The 20,744-nt window shown below is 36.1% G+C and overlaps 1 pseudogene; it reads right to left on the bottom strand.

Moving 5' to 3' along the window:
• The window catches only part of LOC105465917 (taste receptor type 2 member 46-like), an 80,476-nt pseudogene extending 64,296 nt beyond the window's left edge, over window positions 1-16,180 (bottom strand).
• Between the last annotated feature and the right edge of the window lie 4,564 nt (window positions 16,181-20,744).

Below are 20,744 nucleotides of genomic sequence, written 5' to 3'. Positions count from 1 at the left end.
TCGCAAATCAATAAACATAATCCAGCATATAAACAGAACCAAAGACAAGAACCACATGATTATCTCAATAGATGCAGAAAAGGCTTTTGACAAAATTCAACAGCCCTTCCTGCTAAAAACGCTTAATAAATTCGGTATTGATGGAACGTACCTCAAAATAATAAGAGCTATTTATGACAAACCCACAGCCAATATCATACTGAATGGGCAAAAACTGGAAAAATTCCCTTTGAAAACTGGCACAAGACAGGGATGCCCTCTCTCACCACTCCTATTCAACATAGTGTTGGAAGTTCTGGCTAGGGCAATCAGGCAAGAGAAAGAAATCAAGGGTATTCAGTTAGGAAAAGAAGAAGTCAAACTGTCCCTGTTTGCAGATGACATGATTGTATATTTAGAAAACCCCATTGTCTCAGCCCAAAATCTCCTTAAGCTGATAAGCAACTTCAGCAAAGTCTCAGGATACAAAATTAATGTGCAAAAATCACAAGCATTCTTATACACCAGTAACAGACAAACAGAGAGCCAAATCAGGAATGAACTTCCATTCACAATTGCTTCAAAGAGAATAAAATACCTAGGAATCCAACTTACAAGGGATGTAAAGGACCTCTTCAAGGAGAACTACAAACCACTGCTCAGTGAAATCAAAGAGGACACAAACAAATGGAAGAACATACCATGCTCATGGATAGGAAGAATCAATATCGTGAAAATGGCCATACTGCCCAAGGTAATTTATAGATTCAATGCCATCCCCATCAAGCTACCAATGACTTTCTTCACAGAATTGGAAAAAACTGCTTTAAATTTCATATGGAACCAAAAAGGAGCCCGCATCTCCAAGACAATCCTAAGTCAAAAGAACAAAGCTGGAGGCATCACGCTACCTGACTTCAAACCTACTACAAGGCTACAGTAACCAAAACAGCATGGTACTGGTACCAAAACAGAGATATAGACCAATGGAACAGAACAGAGTCCTCAGAAATAATACCACACATCTACAGCCATCTGATCTTTGACAAACCTGAGAGAAACAAGAAATGGGGAAAGGATTCCCTTTTTCATAAATGGTGCTGGGAAAATTGGCTAGCCATAAGTAGAAAGCTGAAACTGGATCCTTTCCTTACTCCTTATACGAAAATTAATTCAAGATGGATTAGAGACTTAAATGTTAGACCTAATACCATAAAAATCCTAGAGGAAAACCTGGGTAGTACCATTCAGGACATAGGCATGGGCAAAGACTTCATGTCTAAAACACCAAAAGCAACGGCAACAAAAGCCAAAATTGACAAATGGGATCTCATTAAATTAAAGAGCTTCTGCACAGCAAAAGAAACTACCATCAGAGTGAACAGGCAACATACAGAATGGGAGAAAATTTTTGCAATCTACTCATCTGACAAAGGGCTAATATCCAGAACCTACAAAGAACTCAAACAAATTTACAAGAAAAAAACAAAGAACCCCATCAAAAAGTGGGCAAAGGATATGAACAGACATTTCTCAAAAGAAGACATTCATACAGCCAACAGACACATGAAAAAATGCTCATCATCACTGGCCATCAGAGAAATGCAAATCAAAACCACAATGAGATACCATCTCACACCAGTTAGAATGGCGATCATTAAAAAGTCAGGAAACAACAGGTGCTGGAGAGGATGTGGAGAAATAGGAACACTTTTACACTGTTGGTGGGATTGTAAACTAGTTCAACCATTATGGAAAACAGTATGGCGATTCCTCAAGGATCTAGAACTAGATGTACCATATGACCCAGCCATCCCATTACTGGGTATATACCCAAAGGATTATAAATTATGCTGCTATAAAGACACATGCACACGTATGTTTATTGCAGCACTATTCACAATAGCAAAGACTTGGAATCAACCCAAAGGTCCGTCAGTGACAGATTGGATTAAGAAAATGTGGCACATATACACCATGGAATACTATGCAGCCATCAAAAAGGATGAGTTTGTGTCCTTTGTAGGGACATGGATGCAGCTGGAAACCATCATTCTTAGCAAACTATCACAAGAACAGAAAACCAAACACCGCATGTTCTCACTCATAGGTGGGAGCTGAACAATGAGATCACTTGGACTCAGGAAGGGGAACATCACACACAGGGGCCTATCATGGGGAGGGGGGAGGGGGGAGGGATTGCATTGGGAGTTATACCTGATGTAAATGACGAGTTGATGGGTGCAGCACACCAACATGGCACAAGTATACATATGTAACAAACCTGCACGTTATGCACATGTACCCTACAACTTAAAGTATAGTAATAATAAATAAATAAATAATAAATAATAAAAAATAAAAAATAAAGAAATCCTACATGTTTTTCTTGTTTGTGGCTTCTTGGACTCAACATTATGTTTCTGAAATTTAGTCACATAGTTGCAAGTACATGTGATTTTTTTTCACTTCTCTATATTGTTCCATTGTATGGATTTACTGTAATGATTCATCCATCCTTAATATATATTTGGCCAGCTTCTTTTTTGAACAGTTATTAATAATTCTACTATAGTATTCTTTCATATATCATTGATTCAATTTCTTTGTATTTATGCTTTTGGATAGAAATACACGGTCATTGTTCAAAGTCTCCTCATAGACATAGAAAAGTTCAAAAACTACTTTAACTAAATTTACTCCTGTCACCTTTACCTCCAGTCTATTTTTTGCCATTTGCATATGTCTTATCAATTATATAATTACCCAAACAAGACATTATTATTTTATACAGTAAACATTCATTTACAATTATACACATATTTACCACTTCCATTAATTTGTTTTCCTTCTTGAATATTCAACTGAATATTTTCAATAAGTACCTTTATTGGCCAGGCAGGGTGGCGCACACCCATAATCCCAACATTTTCTAAGGCTGGAGCAGAAGCACCCAGGATTTCAATTCCAGCCTGTGCAACACAGCAAAACTCCCTCTACAACAAATGAAAATCTTAGCCAGGCATCGTGAAGCTACTCATAAGGCTGAGGTGGGAGGATGGTTTGAGTCCAGGAGTTCCAGACGGCAGTAAGCCATGATCCTACCAGTGAACTCCAGCCTGGACAACAGAGTGAGACTCCAACTCTACATACAAAAATAATAATAATTTTTCTTTTATCTGAAAAAATATCATTTTAAGTTTCTGTTTATCAAGGTGTATACTACTTTTGAAATACACTGAAGACATGATTCCACTGAACTCTAGCTTCATTTTTGTCTGTTGAAAATCAGGCTGTCATTTAGACTGCTATTCCCTTTAATGTAATCTGTCTTTTCCTCTTGTTACTTTTCAGGTTTTCTAGTGGTCTTTGATGTCCTATCATTTTATGTTAATTTGATTCTAGTTATCTTGTCTGAAGTTTGATGGTTTCTAAAAATATATGAACTGATACATTTTATCACTTTTGGAAAAACATCCACATTTCTTCTGCCCCATTTTCTCTCTTCTAATCTTCCAGAACTCCAGAAGTATGTTAGTTGTTCTGATTGTAGCTTAAATATCTCTGACCCTCTAGCCTTATATTTTGTATCCCTTGGTCTCTTTATGCTTCATTCTGGGTAGTTATCTTCCAATTCACTAATTCTTTCCTCTTATGTTTAACTGGTTGTTACCTCTGTCTATTGGATTCTCAATGTTGATTACCCGTTTTTATCTTATTGTTTTAGGGGTAGAAATGAACTTTAGTTTTCCTTCTATAAATCATTTTTTTAATGGAGAAACTAAACAACGTATTCCTAACGCGAAGTTCTTAAAAAAGGAGTTGTTATAAATTTTTAGTATACCTGAAATGAAAATGGTAGTGATTTTCTTCTTTTTGTAATACTCAGGTCACAGAAGAGATTAAAATCATGGTCTAAGCCTTCTCCTGCAACTTGGAAGAAACTGGAAATTGATTTGCTGTGATAGCTTTTTTTGGATAGTAGCTTGTCTATTGTTGGGTCATCACCACAAACTCTCCTCACAGGGAAATTCAGTGAGCAGCACTGGATCTCAAATGTCATACAATTAGTAAAATATAGTATCTAACCTCAGCTCCACCATTCTATTCTATGACTTAAATTTTACTCTGTTTTTATTAGCAGGAATCAAGTCTTCTTCGTTTATAACATCTTTAAAAGATCAAATTGTAAAACAGTACTTACAAGTTTATGAAAGATTGAAGGACTTTTAGACCCATGGAAACAAAACTGAATCTGGTGCTTCTATGGAATTCCACCATTTAATCCATATCCTTGAATATAGTTTTGGTTATAGAACTATAACCTTCGAACTCCATCATCACTCACTCAAGTGTGACAGAAGATCTGAGGTCTTACTTCTGTTTGAAAATTTGGTCCTAAAACCCGCTCTTTAGAAAAGAAAAGCTTGCTCATAAAATGTGTTATTTGCTTTGTCTTTCTTATTAGGGAGTTTTAGCTACACTAAAATCTAAATTATTTCTACCGTGATCATAGTGAAAAGAGGATTACTTTAAGCTCATCCATAAATAATTATTTGCTTAAGTAATGTATTGTAAAATAAACTACACTTAATTTCTAAATCTAAATGTATTGAGCTTGACTTAAACTTTGCTGTTTACTCCTGTAACTTTCCAACAATTATGATCTTTTTAAAATTACTTACTTTCCAAATTATGTGCTTAAATATTTCAAAAATAAATCATTTAATGAGATAGACGTGGATATACATAATGATGATAATGATGATGGCAGGTGAAAGGAAGAATGCTTTTTGATAAATGTGATTTCAGTCTTGTTTCTAAGTACTGGAGTTCAGGGTGATGAGAGAACACTATTATTTTTCCTCATGGCATCTTGATTCTTCTATGATTCTCAGCATCAGGCCTAGGCAAATACCCTCACATGGTATTTCATCAAGAATAAAGTAAAACCAACATATTTTCAATGATTTATTGGCTTTTTTATTTTATTACACTTTAAAAATTCATAGCAAAAGTGATCTCCAACAATTAGGATTCTATTTTGGTTTTCTTTTGTGCGGTTTTCAATATGAACATAGGCAAATACTGTATGTAATATACAGCATATCAACTTTATTTCATCTTTTAAAAGCATCATTAGCAAGCCGAGTTCTTGTAAATGCTTTTTTACATTCTTAGATGTAGTGACTAAATCTGTATTATTTTACTATAGCAGTCAAAGTAGCATTATATATGCACAAACATACTCAAAGATCATGCTAAATAGGTTTTATACTTTAACAAATTTGCCTTTCTATGATTTTTTTTTCTCTAATGCAGAACCAAAAAATTATAGTAACAAAATATTTAACCCAACACACAGGTGTACACATGAATAGTATTGTGAAATTAGAATGCTAACAATATGAATATACATATTTCATTTAGAGACACATTTTGGGATAATAGGTCTATATATTTAATATCTATCTTACTATAATTTATTGGAAATTCATGACTTTCTGACACTTTGAAATGTGAATTATAAATAATTAAATTGGAAATAAGAAAAAAGGTGTATAGCAATCATAAATATTCGAATTTTGATGTTTCAAATTCATATTAGCATTAAGTAGGTGGATTTACAGTTCTTGTTTATCTTTTTTTTTTTAATTAATTTAAGAAAAGATTTGGGCTAGGTGTAGTGGCTCATAACTGTAGTCCCAGCATTTTGGGAGGCTGAGGCAGGTGGATTGCCTGAGCACGGGAGTTCAAGACCAGCCTGGACAACATGGAAAAACACCATCTCTACCAAAACCAGAAAAATTTAGCAGGGAGTGGTTGTGCACACCTGTTGTCCTAGCTACTCTGGAGGCTGAGTTGAGAGAATCACTTCAGCCCAGGTGGCAGAGGTTGCACTAAGCCGAGATTGCGCTTGTGCACTCCAGCCTGGACAACAGAGTGAGACCTTGTCTCAAAATAAAAAAAGAAACGTTTTAAATTTTAAATTGGATTTCTTAGTACCATAATGCTCTATTCTCCTTTATTCAGCAAAAAAATCTAATTACAATGGTATCTATGAGAATATGCTGTATCACCCTAATTTTATACATAGAAATGTACTTTATGTTTCTGCTTTTTTAATGTTTTTTTTTATTGGGGAGCATAATATACAGATAGTAATAAAACCTAATAAACAGTAAGAGAAAAAATTATAACATTAACATTGATGTTACCACACCTTGGTCAGAAAATAGAATTTGCCAGCAATCCAGATACTCCCAGTATATGTCTTCTTGTTGATATTTCCCTTTTATCTCCTCCCTCCTGACTATCCCAATTGTTATGATGATCACTCATATATTTCACTGTAGAGTTTTATCACCAATATAACAAGTTACATTGTATTAAAACCATGTTTTTTCAAACTTTATGTAAATGAGATTATTCTAAATGTATTTTTCCATCTTAATAATTCCTTTCACATCTGTATTATTATCTATGTAGCTCCAATTTGTTCATTTTCTTTGTTGTATTATCCTGTTGTAAACATGCCAGTCTTGTTAATTTTGATCACTATATAGTATTCCATTGTATAAGTACGCCAAATTTGTTTATCCATTTGGAGAACTGATAGATATTCCAAGGAACTTAGCTACTGAAACTCACTGATATGCATGTGTATGTATATGTATTCACATAAGAGTGTAAATACTGGGTCTTAGGATGTGATCCTTCATCTTAATCAGATAATGCTATACTCAGCCAAAAAGACTGTACAGATTTATGATCCTAGGAGTAGAATATGAAAATTCCCATTGTGTCATATCCTTTCCAAAATAAGTAACATCAGAGTGATATTTACAGTTTTATATTTATGCAACATATTATTTAAAAACATTTCCTAAGCCCTTTTCTATTCTAATTTAGAATGTATTTTTACTTCAATTAATTACATTAATATTTTTTCATTCTATGATGGTTATTCATATATATTTATTAATAATGCCTTATATAGTATACATATTTATTTATATTTCATTATAAATTTGTCTAACCTTTTTGCTTCAAGTTTCAAATACTCTTTTGTTATAAGCAAGTGTAATTATACTGGAGATACTTCCTTTAATCAATCATTATGTCAAAAGACTTTGAAAAGATGTAATTAGTTAACAGCATACTGTAAAGGAAATTTCAGGATTGTTTAACAACTTTTAAAAGGACTCAAAGAAAAAAATGCTGAAATATAAAAATAGTCTACAAGCTTAATGCAGGCGTCCATGGGAAAAATAAATATATCATTGCTGTTATTGAAAAAATGATTGGTAGTAAATTTATTATGTCTGAATGTTTTAAAAAGTAGGCCTAATATCACTGGACAAGATTCCCTTCAAGGTCCTGACCTTAACTTCTATGTGTACCTGATTCCTGAATGTGCAGTAATGTTCTTGTTCCTTTTAAATTCTGTGACCAATGTCAAACGGGAAAGCATCTCAATATGCTAATGGATGAAATCAATGCTGTCTTTATGGAAAACATGATAATTTCCAAAACAGCTCAAATTAATTCCTATTCAAACACAATGTCCTTTCTGTAAGAAAATTTTCCATTTTGATGTTGAAGTGAAAGCTGAATTCCCATCTACTAGCATGCCAAGGAAGAGTTTTTTTAATTGTTCTGCAATTTTTCCTTGTTTAATGTCTCCATAATTTGTGCTCAGCAACTTCAGTTGTTAGAGGTATTTTACAACTCAATACATATATGACACATTGGTTGTATAGCCTGGTGAACGGAGCTTGAGGACACCTAGGATCATCACCAAAGTAGATTTATTTTTTTTCAACGCCAGTAATACATAGAGTGAAGCCCAACTTTTCCTACCGAAAGCATTCAAGGTTTTCTTAGGAACCTCAAAAAGGCCAATAGTCCTTAAAACCTGGTTGCTACTAAGTAATATTTTTGTATAACCTATTATACATACACACACATACACACATACTCACCCCTCATGAATAGGAGGAATTATTGTCCTATAATTTCCAAAATGGAAAATTAACTTCAGGGAGATCATCCAGGTGGAAATAGACCTATTTTCCCATTTGGGCTTTTTGGTCCATTTTCAATATTTATAAAACTTACCGCTCATGCTTAGTCCTTTCACTAAGTTATTCTCTTGAGTCTAGTTAATACTTACATATTTATTGTTTAATTAAAATATGCAGTAATTATGTAACTGTTGTGGGTCACTTGAAAAACACGTTTTCATTGTAGAGTCTAGACTCCTTTGTATATGAATATTTGGTTTTATTTTTCTCTGTTTAATTTATTTTTGATTGTTTAATAGTTTACTCAATGGTTTAAGATGAATAGATGTTAAAAATCAGTCTCCAATCTTGGATTTTATTTATTTTCCATTTTTATGATATAATTGTTTCTAAGAGAGAATTTTGGAGTCAGCCTGCCAAGACAAGAAACCAGATTTTCTGCTTCATACAGGTGTGGTCTGAGACCTCATTTAACAACTAGTCTCTGCCTTGGTATAATCACCTGTAAAATACAGATGATAATAATATTCTCCTTGGGAAGTCTTTAAGAGGAGTTAATATACTATTTGTATAACTGCTTTCAAATTTACCTGTCTGGTACAGGCAGGAATCAAGGATTATTAATTTTTCATACGATCAGGTGTTACTTGATACATAAAAGATACCAGTGAGAACCTCCTTGTTTCGGGTGGAGGGAGGGAGACAGGTTCTTCCTCTGTCACCCAGGCTGGAGTGCACTGGCTACATCACAGCTCACTGCAGCCTCAAACTTTTGGGCTCAAGTGGTCCTCCCACCTCACCTTGTGAGTAGTTGGGACTACAGGCATGCACGAAAACACCCATATATTTTTTTATTTTTATTTTTTTGTAGACAGAGTCTCCCTATGTTGCCCAGTCAGGTCTTCAACTCCTGTGCTCAAGTGGTCCCCTCATCTTGGTCTCCCAAAGTGCTTGGATACAGGTATGAACAACCACACCTGGCTGAGAACTTCCATTTTTGAGCAGAACACACAAGGTTCAGAAAGGCATAACGTCCTTCTGAAACAACTAGGATAAGAAAAATAAAAGGCTGAAATTATATTTTCAATTCATCACAGAGTTGTACAAGCAAGGATGACCAGCTGAACTGAAATTTAGCACAAGAAGAGTGTTTATAGGTGAAGAGTCAACTTATATATATTCAGTGCAATCCCTATTAAATCCCAGAAGACTTTTTTTTCACAGAAAGTGGAAAACTACTCCTAAAATATATCTGGAAATGCCAAGTGAACAGATCACAAAAAGAAATTGTTAAAAAATAAGAAATTTGGAGGATTACACTTTCTGATTTCAAAGCTTACTTCAAAGTTGCACTAATCAGGATTCTATGGTACTCGCATTACAGTAGACAGAAAAAAACAATGAAACACAACTGAGAGTCCAGAAACTAACACCAATAGTCATGGTCAATTGATTTCAAAAAAAGGTACTATTGCAATTCGAAAGGAATTAATCGTTTTTCTCAACAAACAATGCTGGGAAAACTGAAGAAGACTACCTCAAGGAATTTAATAATCAATTTCCCTAAGGTCAAGGATAAAGAAAGGATTCTAAAGCAGCAAAAGAAAAGAAACAAATAATGTACAATGGAGCTCCACTACATCTAGCAGCAGTCGACTTTTCAGTGGAAAAAGGCCAGGAGACAGTGGTATGACATATTAGAAGTGCTGAAGGAAAAAACTTTTAGCCCAGAATAGTGTTACTGGAGAAAATATTCTTCAAACATGAAAGAGAAATAAAGACTTTTCCAAACCAACAAAAGCTAAGGGATTTCATCAACACCAGATCTGTCCTATAAGAAACGTTAAAAGGATTACTTCAATCCGAAAGAAAGGGCATTAACGAGCAATATGGAATCACCTGAAGCTATGAAACTCACTGGTAATAGTAAGGAGACAGAAAAACACAGACTAGTATAACCCTGTGCATAAACCTCACTAAAGTACAAAAATTAAATCATGAACCGATAAAAAAAAAAAATAGTTCCCACAACCTTTGAAGATATAGACAGCACAATGAGATATAAATAGTGACAGCAAAAAGTTAAAAACTGAGAAGATGGTGTTAAGGTGTAGAGTCTTCATCTGTTTAGTTTTTGTGCTAGTTTGTTTGCTTATGCAAACAGTGCTAAGTTGTAATCAGCTTGAAATAATGGGTTACAAGACAGTATTTGCAAGCCTCATGGTAATCACAAATCAAAAAACATAATACAATGGATACACAAAAAAATAAAAAGCAAGAAGCTATATCATATCACCAGAGAAAATAACCTTCACTAAGAAAGATAGGAAGGAAAGAAAGAAGAGCAGACCACAACATAACCAGAAAACAAATAACAAAATATCAGAAGTAAGTCCTTACTACCAATAATAACATTGAATGTAAATGGACTAAACTCTCCAAGCAAAAGGTATACGCTAGCTAATTGGAAAAAAAAAAAAAATCACTAATCAGTTACCTACAAGAAACACAATTCACCTATACAGACACGCAAAGATAGAAAATAAAGGGATGGAAAAGATATTTCATGGCAATGGAAACCAAAGAAAGAGGAGTAGCTATACTAATATTAGACAAAATAGATTTCAAGAAAAAACCTATGAAGAGACAAAGAAGGTCAACATACAATGATAAATGTGTCAATTCATCAAAAGGATATAACAATTGTAAAGATATATTCACTCAACACTGGAGCTCCCAGGTATAAAAATCAAATATGATTAGAGCAAATATTATAATAGATGGAGACATTAACATTCCATTTTCAGCATTGGACAGATCCTCCAGACAGAAAATCAACAAAGAAACATTAGACTTAATCTGTACTACAGAACAAATTGACTTTTATATATTTACTTAACATTTCATCCAACAGTTGCAGAATAAACAATTTTTTCCTCAGCACATGGATTATTCTCAAGGATAGACCATATGTTAGATAACAAAACAAGTCTTAAACAATCCAAAAAATTGAAATAATACCAAGCATCTACACTAACCACAATGGAATAAAACAAGAAATCATTAACAAGAGGAATTTTGGAAACTACACAAACATGGAATGAAATAAAATACTCCTGAATGACCAGTAGGTCAACAAAGAAATTTAAAAGGAAATGGCAAAAATGCTAGAAACAAGTGATAGTGGAAACACAACATACCAAAATCTATGGGATACAGCAAAAGCAATACTAAGAAGGAAGTTTATAGCTATAAGGGCCTACATCAGAAAAGAAGAAAAACTTCAAATAAACGACCTAAATGTGTATCTTAAAGATCTAGAAAAACAAGAGTAACCCAAACCCAAAATTAGTAGAAGCAATTACAAATTACTGATCTTTATTACAAAAGTAGAAATAAATGGAATTGAAATGAAGAAAACAATACAAAAGATCAATGAAACAAACCTTGTTTTTTTGAAAAGTTAGACAACATTGACAAACACTTAGGCAGACTAAGAAAAAAAGATACAAATTAATAAAATCAGACATGAAAAAGGAGATATTACAACTGATACCACAGAAATTCAAAAAACTATTAGTGACTACTATGAGCAACTATATGCCAATAAACTGGAATCTCTAGAAAAAAGTGGACAAATTCCTAGGCACATACAACCTACCAAGATTGAACCATAAAGAAATCTAAAACTTGATAAGACCAAAAACAGGTAATGAGATTGAATCTGCAATTTAAATCTCCCAGTTTATTAAAAAAAAAAAAACAGCCTGGCAGCAGATGGCTTTAGAGCTGAATTCTACCAAACATTTAAAGAAGAACTGATACCAATCCTACTCAAACTATTCTGAAAAACAGAGGAAGAGGGACTACATCCAGGCTCATTCTTGAAACTCTTATTACCCTGATACCAAAACCAGACTAAGACACATCTGAAAAGAAAAACAACAAGCAAATATCTCTGATGAATATTGATGAAAAAGTCTCAATAATATACTAGCAAACCAAATTTAATAATACATTAAAAAGACAATTCCCTATGGCCAAGTGGGATTTATCCCTGGGATGCAAGGATGGTTCAACATATACAAATCAATCAAGGTGATACATCGTATCAACAGAATGAAGGACAAGAACCATATGATCATTTACATTAATGCTGAAAAAGCATTTGATAAAATTCAACATTCCTTCATGATAAAAGCACTCAAAAAAACTGGATATAGAAGGAACATCTCAACATAATAAAAACCATATAAAGAGACCCACGACTAGTTTCATACTGAATGGGAATCACTAAAAGGCTTTCCTCTAAGATCTGGTACATGACAAGAATGCTCACTTTCACTACTGTTATTCAATGTAATAATACAAGTTCTAGCTAGAGCAATCAGACAAGAAAAATAAATAAAGAGTATCCAAATGGGAAAGGAATAAGTCAAATTATCCTTGTTTGCAAACAGTATGATCTTATATCTGTAAAACTTGAAGGCTGTACCAAAAAACTATTAGAACTGATGAACAAATTCAGTAAATTTGCAGGATACAAAATCAAAATACAAAAATTAGTATATTTCTATATGCCAATAGTGAACAATCTGAAAACAAAATCAAAAAAGTAATCACACTTACAAATGCCACACACTAAATTAAATACCTGGGATTTAACTTAACCAAAGAAATGAAAGATCTCTATAATGAAACCTATAAAACACTAATGAAATAAATTAAAAAGGACACCCAACAAATGAGAAAATACTCCAAGTTCATGGATTAGAAGAATCAACATTGTTAAACTGGTTATACCACACAAAGAATCTACAGATTCAATGCAATTCCTATCAAAATACCAAAAACATTCTTCACAGAAATAGAGAAAGCAATCCTAAAATTTATATGGAGCCACAACAGACCAAAAATAGCCAAAACCATCCTAAGCAAAAAGAACAAAACTGGAGGAATCAAGTTACCTGACTTCAAATTATACTACAGATGCTATAGTAACCAAAACAGCATGGTACTGACATTAAAACAGACACATAGACCAATGGAACAGAATAGACAACTTAGAAACAAATCCACACACCTATAGTAAACTCATTTTTGACAAAGCTGCCAAGAACATAAACTGGGGGAAAGACAGTCTCTTCAATAAATGGTGCTGGGACAACTGAATATCCATATGTAGAAGAATGAAACTAGACCCATATATCTATACAAAAATCATACAAAAATGGATTAAAAAATATATATCTAAGGCCTCAAACTATGAAAATACCATAGGAAAACATCAGAGAAACTCTCCAGGACATGGGTTTGGGCAAAAATTTCTTGAGTAGTAATATTCCCCAAGCACAAGCAACCAAGTCAAAAATGCGCAATTGGGATCACATCAAGTTAAAAAAAACCTTCTACACAGCAAAGGGTATGATCAACAAAGTGAAGAGACAACCCACAGAATGGGAGAAAATATTTGCAAACTACTCATCTGACAAGGGATTAATAACCAGAATATAAAAGGACCTCAAACAACCGTATAGGAAAAAACATGCTAACAATCTGATCAAAAATGGATGAAAGATTTGAATAGGCATTTCTCAAAAGAAGATACGCAAATGTCAAACAGACATATGAAAAGATACTTAACATCATGGATCATACAGAGAAATGCAAATCAAAACTAAAATGAGATATCATGTCATCCCACTTAAAACACTTTATATCCAAAAGACAGGCAGTAACAAATGCTGGTGAGGATGTGGAAAAATGGAAACCATTGTAGACTGCAGGTGGGAATGTAAATTACTACAACCACTATGGAAAACAGCTGAAAAGTTTCTCAAAAGACTAAAATTAGAGATACCATATGATCCAGCAATCTCACTAGTGGATATCTCTACCCAAAAGAAAGGAAATAAGTTTATTAAAGAGGTATCTACACTCCCATGTTTGTTGTAGCACTGTTCACAATAGCCAAGATTTGGAAGCAACCTAAGTGTCCAGCAACAGATGAATAGATAAAGATAATGTGGTACATATACACAATGAATTACTATTCAGCCATTTAAAAAATGAGATCCTGTCATTTGCAGCAATATGAGTAGAATTGGAGATTATTGTGTTATGTTAAATAAGTCAGAAATAACTGCAATGTTTGCACAGAAAGGCAAACACTTCTTTCTCTTTCTGTGCAAATATTGCACTTTCTCACTTATCCGTGGGATCTTAAAATCAAAACAATTGAACTCATGGATATAGAGAGGGAAGGATGGTTACCAAAGGCTTGGAAAGGGAGTCAGGGCTAAAGGGAAGGTGTGGCTGGTTAATGGTTACAAAAAAAACCCAAACAAACAACAACAACAACAAAAACCAGAAAGAATGAATAAGACCTACTATTCAATAGTCAATAATTTAATTGTACATTTTAAAACAACTGAAAGACTATAACTGGATTGTTTGTAACAAAAAAAGGTAAACGTTCGAGGGGATGGCTACCTCATTCTTCATTATGTGATTATTACACATTGCATGCCTGTACCAACACATCTCATGTACCCAATAAATATATACACCTACTCTGTACCTATGAAACTTACAAATAAATTTAAAAAAAAAGAATTCCTAAATTCCTATATCTGTTTACTGATAAGGTAAACTAATATGCCCACATAATGTTAAAATACCAAAAGAATGTAAAATCATGTTTTCAAATAAACTGAATACAAATTATGAAAAATTCCACATATTGACAGTAATTATTTTCTGTAGCCTATCAGCTTACATTTAATTTCCAAGATTCCTAAGTCAATTAAGGGCTTCAAAGTAATATTAAATTCAGTGAGTTCATGAAAATCTTTAGAAAATTTCTAGGTAGGATGGAATACTGAATGTGGTCATCAATCACAGTTTATATAAATAATAAATATATATGTAACTTTTATTCTTATTTTATATATTATGGAGTGGCTATTTCTTTGAATTACATTAACAAACTGAGGGTTTTCTATGCCAATTCAAGCAAGTATATAAAGGATGTATATGACTATAGAAAGCTGTAATATATGTGCTTGAGAATTTTGCGCATCTGCTAAAATAGTTATTTTTAACATTCCTCGATTACCTAACTTCCAGTTTTCTCTATGAAAGAGAATTACTTTGATTAATGTAATGAATAAAAGTAGGAGTTAGAACCATGGTAGGAACAAGAATGGACAAGGAATATGACTGTTATGTAAGGTATTGGAATGTAGTTTGAGTTTTCAAGCAGAGTATCTTTGCCGAAAGTAATGTGTTTTGTTGATAGCTCAGCCTTCACTGTACTTGATGATAACTGAAATCTCAATTTAATTATTTTAGCTGGACTACATGAAGTCTGCCCTATACAAGTGTGGTGTAGGTACCAGCCAAAGCTTTGAACAGCTCATTTTCAAAAGTTGGGGCTCCCCTTCTCAGACCTCCTCCTTTCTCAGATTTTCCTCTGACCTCCTGCAGCTCTTGTTACCCTAAACTCAGTCCTCTGTTACTTCAACCCAGTAAGGCTACAGCTTTTCTACTGACGTTTTATTCCTCTGCATGGTGTATACTGGAGCATGCAATAAAATCAGGAAACTCACTCCTTGCTATTCCCTTCTTCCAACTGTTGATTGCTCTCCAATATCTGCCTATTTTGTTCATTCTCCATTGCCTTCAGATGGTTGTTTTTTAAAATATTTTATCCAGAATTTATAGAAAGCATTTATAGGATGGTTGGTCCTACGGGTGTTATTTGATCCTTAGTGTAAGTGAAAAATGTCGTGTATACATTTTTACTGCTTATCAAGTTTTCTTCCCTCTTTTGCCCACTATTTCATGTAGAATAGCTTGGCAGTCATTAGTTTTACAGCATCATCTACAGATTCTGAATTATGGAGAAAGGCTCATGATGAAACTGAGGGGAAAATTGGCATCGTCCAAAGATAATGCATTTGTATCAGGATGAAATTGGAAAGTGGAGCACATTTCTGAATCAAGATTGGTGGTTTGAAAACATGTCCAAGTGCTTCGACATACCTCATAAGAACAGATGGAGTCTTATTCCCCTCTCTCTTCAAAACGAGCCTTCATGATGTGTTTTAGTAAATTATATGTCACAGAACTGACACAGAAGAACTTCCAAGGTTTAAAAAGCTGGCGCCGTCTTGTCACATGTGCCCTTGGAACCTTGAGCCAAATGCTGGAGAAACTATGTAGAGAAACAAAATGAAAATAGAGATACGTGAGGAGCCTCAGTTCACTGCCCACCCCCAGCTCTTGGAGTCTTCCTGGTGTAGGCACTCAGAAGAGGCCTTTAAGGTGACTGGAGCCACTGTTTGACCACAACCACGTGACACACCCAGAGCCAGAAAACACAGCCAAGTCATCCCTGAATTCTTGATGCACAGGGACCTGGTAGGTAATAGTGTATATTCCTGTTTTGAGCCACTATATTTTGAGGTGATTATTAAGGCAAACTGAATACTAAATGTAGGGAGGGATAATTTCATCTGTTAGATAGAAGCAGATTTTTGTTGTTCCTGTTAATTTTAAACATGGAATACAGGGGGTGGGCACGGTGGCTCATGCCTGTAATCCCAGCACTTTGGGAGGCCGAGGCGGGCAAATCACGAGGTCAGTAGATGGAGACCATCCTGGCTAACACGGTGAAACCCTGTCTCTACTAAAAATACAAAAAATAAGCCAGGCATGGTGGCAGGCACCTGTAGTCCCAGCTATTCAGGAGGCTGAGGTAGAAGAATGGTGTGAACCCGGGAGGAGGAGCTTGCAGTGAGCCGAGATTGTGCCGCTGCACTCCAGCCTGGGAGAGAGAGCAAGACTCCACCTCAAAAAAAAAAAAAGACAAAAAAAAAAAAAAAAAAAAAAAACCATGGAATACAGGGTGAATGTTGGGGACCTAAAAACACTGACTTATTTTCATTACTTTTAATCATTCACCAACTAAATTTCATTCCTGGAACGATCCCAGCCTCCACTGACATTATGACAGCTTCTGAGATGGCTTTTTAATGTGTCAGTTTGGCTATAATGAAATGCATTCCTTAAAATTGCCTCCATAGTGTGTTTCCAGTTAGGGTGTCCTGCAAGGGAGATTCTCTTAGGAGAGCTCAAAGACAGAGGGGAACCAGCAGCCATTTCGTAGCACACACACCTTCCCCACTTACTAACTTCAGTTGAGGTACTGATGGAAAGGGAATCCTAGAATACAGTATTCTAGGATGTATGTCTGTATTCTAGGATGTCAGCACTCACTTCATTGTTGCTGATCTGCTGATTCACCTCTTGACCTGAAACAGCAGCTGTGCCTGCCATTGCTCTCCCATTCCTCTGGATCTTCTTTCAGTTTCTTTATCTCCTGTGTGTTCAGTTCCACAACAAATGGCCCTGGTTTCTGTAGGACACCTTTGTTGTGAAGGTAAGCAGCAGCAAGAACAGATGCAGTTTCAGTCCATTTTGTGGCATTCTAGCTCATGCCTGTGGGGTTCCAGTCTGCTAATGAATTGTGTTCCCATAATTCCCACATGTAGTGGGAAGAGCCCGGTGAGAGATAATTAGAATCATGGGGGCGGTTTCCCCTATACTGTATTCCTGGTAGTGAATAAGTTTCGCAAGATCTTATGGTTTTATCAAGGGATTCTGCTTTTGCATCTTACTCATTTTCTCTTGCTGCCACCATGTAAGAAATGCCTTTCACCTCCTGCCATGATTCTGAGGCCTCCTCAGCCATGTGGAACTATAAGTCCAATTAAACCTCTTTCTCTTCCCAGTCTCAGGTATGTTTTTATCAGCAGCATGAAAACAGACTAATACAATAAATTGGTAGCAATAGAGTGAGGCATTGCTGAAAAGATACCCAAAAATGTGGAAGCGACTTTGGAACTGGGTAACAGGCAGAGTTTGGAACAGTTTGAGAGGCTCAGAAGAAGAAAGGAAAATGTGGGAAAGTGTGGAACTTCCTAGGGACTTGTTGAATGGCTTTGACCAAAAGCCTGATCGTGATATGGACAGTAAGGTCCAGGCTGAGGTGGTCTCAGATGGAGATGAGTAACTTGTTGGGAACTGGAGCAAAGGTGACTCTTGGTATGTTTTAGCAAAGAGACTGGCAGCATTTTGCCCCTGCCCCAGGGATTTTTGGAAGTTTGAATTTGAGAGAGATGATTTAGGGTATTCGACAGAAGAAATTTCTAAGCAGCAAAGCATTCAAGAAGTGACTTGGGTGCTGTTAAAGGCATTCAGTTTTCTTTTTCTTTTTTTTTTTTTTTGAGACTGAGTTTCACTCTTGTTGCTCAGGCTGGAGTGCAATGGCACAATCTTGGCTCACTGCGACCTCTGCCTCCCAGGTTCAAGCAATTCTGCCTCAGCCTTCTGAGAAGCTGGGATTACAGGCATGCACCACCACACTCAGCTAATTTTTTTTTTTTTTTTAGTAGAGATGGGGTTTCTCCATGTTGGTCAGGCTGGTCTCAAACTCCCGAGCTCAGGAGATCCACCTGCCTCAGCCTCCCAAAGTGCTGGGATTACAGGCATGAGCCACCATGCCCAGCCAAGCATTCAGTTTTATAAAGGAGGCAGAGCATAAAAATTTGGAAAATGTGCAGCCAGACAATGTAACAGGAAAAAAAAAAAAAAAATTCAGCCAGGTGTGGTGGTTCACTCCTGTAATCCCAGCACTTTGGGAGGCCAAGGTAGATGGATCACGAGGTCAGGCATTTGAGACCAGCCTGGCCAACATAGTGAAACCCCACCTCTACTAAAAATACAAAAATTAGCCAGATGTGGTGGCAGGCACCTGTAATCCCAACTACTTGGGAGGCTAATGCAGGAGAATCACTTGAACCCGGGAGGCAGAGGTTGCAGTGAGCTGAGATCATGCCACTGCACTCTAGCCTGGGTGACAGAGCAAGACTCCATCTCAAAAAAAAAAAAAAAAGAAAGAATAAAAGAAAAATAAAAAAAACATTTTCTGAGGAAAAATTCAAGCAGGCTGCAGAAATTTGCATAACTAACTAGGAGCTGAATGTTAATCCCCAAGACAATGGGAAAAATGTCTCCAGGGTATGTCAGAGGTCTTCACAGCAGCCCCTCCCATCACAGGCCCAGAGGCCTAGGACAAAATTGTTTCAAAGTCTGGGCTCAGGGTCCCTGTGCTGTGTGCAGCCTAGGGACTTGGTGCCCTGTGTCTCAGCTGCTCCAGCCATGGCTGAAAGGGTCCAATATAGAGCTCAAGTCATGGCTTCAGAGGGTGCAAGCCCCATGTTTTGGCAGCTTCCATGTGGTGTTGAGCCTTCATCTAAGTCAAGAATTGGGGTTTGAGAACCTCTACCTAGATTTCAGAAGATGTACCAAAGTGCCTGGATGCCAGGCAGAAGTTTGCTGCCACAGCGGGGGACACTCAGGGAGAAACTCTGCTAGGGCAGGTTGAAGGGAAATGTGGGCTCAGAGCCCTCACACAGTCTCTACTGGGGTACCACCTAGTGAAGCTGTGCGAAGAGGGCCACCATCCTCCAGACCCCAGAATGGTAGAGCTACCTACAGCTTGCATTGTTCACCTGGAAAAGCCACAGATGCTCAATGCCAGCACATGAAAGCAGCTGGGAGGGAGGCTGTACCCTGCAAAGACACAGGGTTGAAGCTGCCAAAGACCATGGGAACCCACCTCTTGCATCACGGTGACCTGGATGTGAGATCTGCAGTCAAAGGAGATCATTTTGGAGCTTTAAAATTTGAATGCTTGCTGAATTTTGGACTTGCATGGGCCCTGGAAACCCATTGCTTTGGTCAATTTCTCCCATTTGGAATGCCTGTATTTACCCAATACTTGTTGCATCTAGGAATTAACTAGCTTGCTTTTGATTTTACAGGTTCATAGGTGGAAGGGATTTGCCTTGTCTCAGATGAGACTTTGGACTCTGGACTTTTAATGTTGAAATGAATTAAGACTTTGGGGGACTGCTGGGAAGGCATGATTGGTTTTGAAATGTGAAGACACGAGATTTAGAGGGGCCAGGGGCAAAATTGTATGGTTTGGCTGTGTCCCCACCCAAACATCATCTTGAATTCTACTCCCATAATTCCCAAGTGTTGTGGGAGGGATCTGGTGAGAGATGATTTGAATCATTGAGATAGTTTCCCCCATAATGTTCTCGTGGTAGTGAATAAGTCTCATGAGATCTGGTGGATTTATCAGAGGTTTCTGCTTTTGCATCTTACTCATTTTTTCTTGCCACAACCATGTAAGAAATGCCTTTCACCTCCTGCCATGATTCTGGGGCCTCCCAGCCATGTGGTACTGTAAGTCTAATTAAACCTCTTTTTCTTCCCAGTCTCAGGTATGTCTTTGTCAGCAGCATGAAAATGGACTGATACACAAATGTAATTCTGCATCCCCAAAGAGATGACTTTGGTAAAACAAGGAAGAAAAAAATTACATCTCAAAAGCACACAGCTGGGATTTCAGGCCTAAATATTGTACCATTATTTGCCCAAACCAAGGAAGAAGGGTGTATCTAAAGGCCCAATTAAGACAAGTTGGTCAATAAAACTGCCTTAAACAAAGATAAGACTTGCTTTGTAAATTTAAACAAATAGTAAAAAGTTTCTAGTGGCTTAGCTCTCCCTCTCTCTCAGGTGCACAGAGGCAGGCACCTTTTTAATTGGAGATTTCCTTTATAGATGTAAGTTAATTTCAAAAAAGAATTTCAGAACTTA

The sequence above is a fragment of the Macaca nemestrina genome, chromosome 10 (genome assembly GCF_043159975.1).
Source record: "Macaca nemestrina isolate mMacNem1 chromosome 10, mMacNem.hap1, whole genome shotgun sequence".
NCBI lineage: Eukaryota > Metazoa > Chordata > Mammalia > Primates > Cercopithecidae > Macaca > Macaca nemestrina.
Note: the sequence above shows the minus strand (reverse complement) of the source record. Positions and strands in the feature narration are given on the sequence as shown.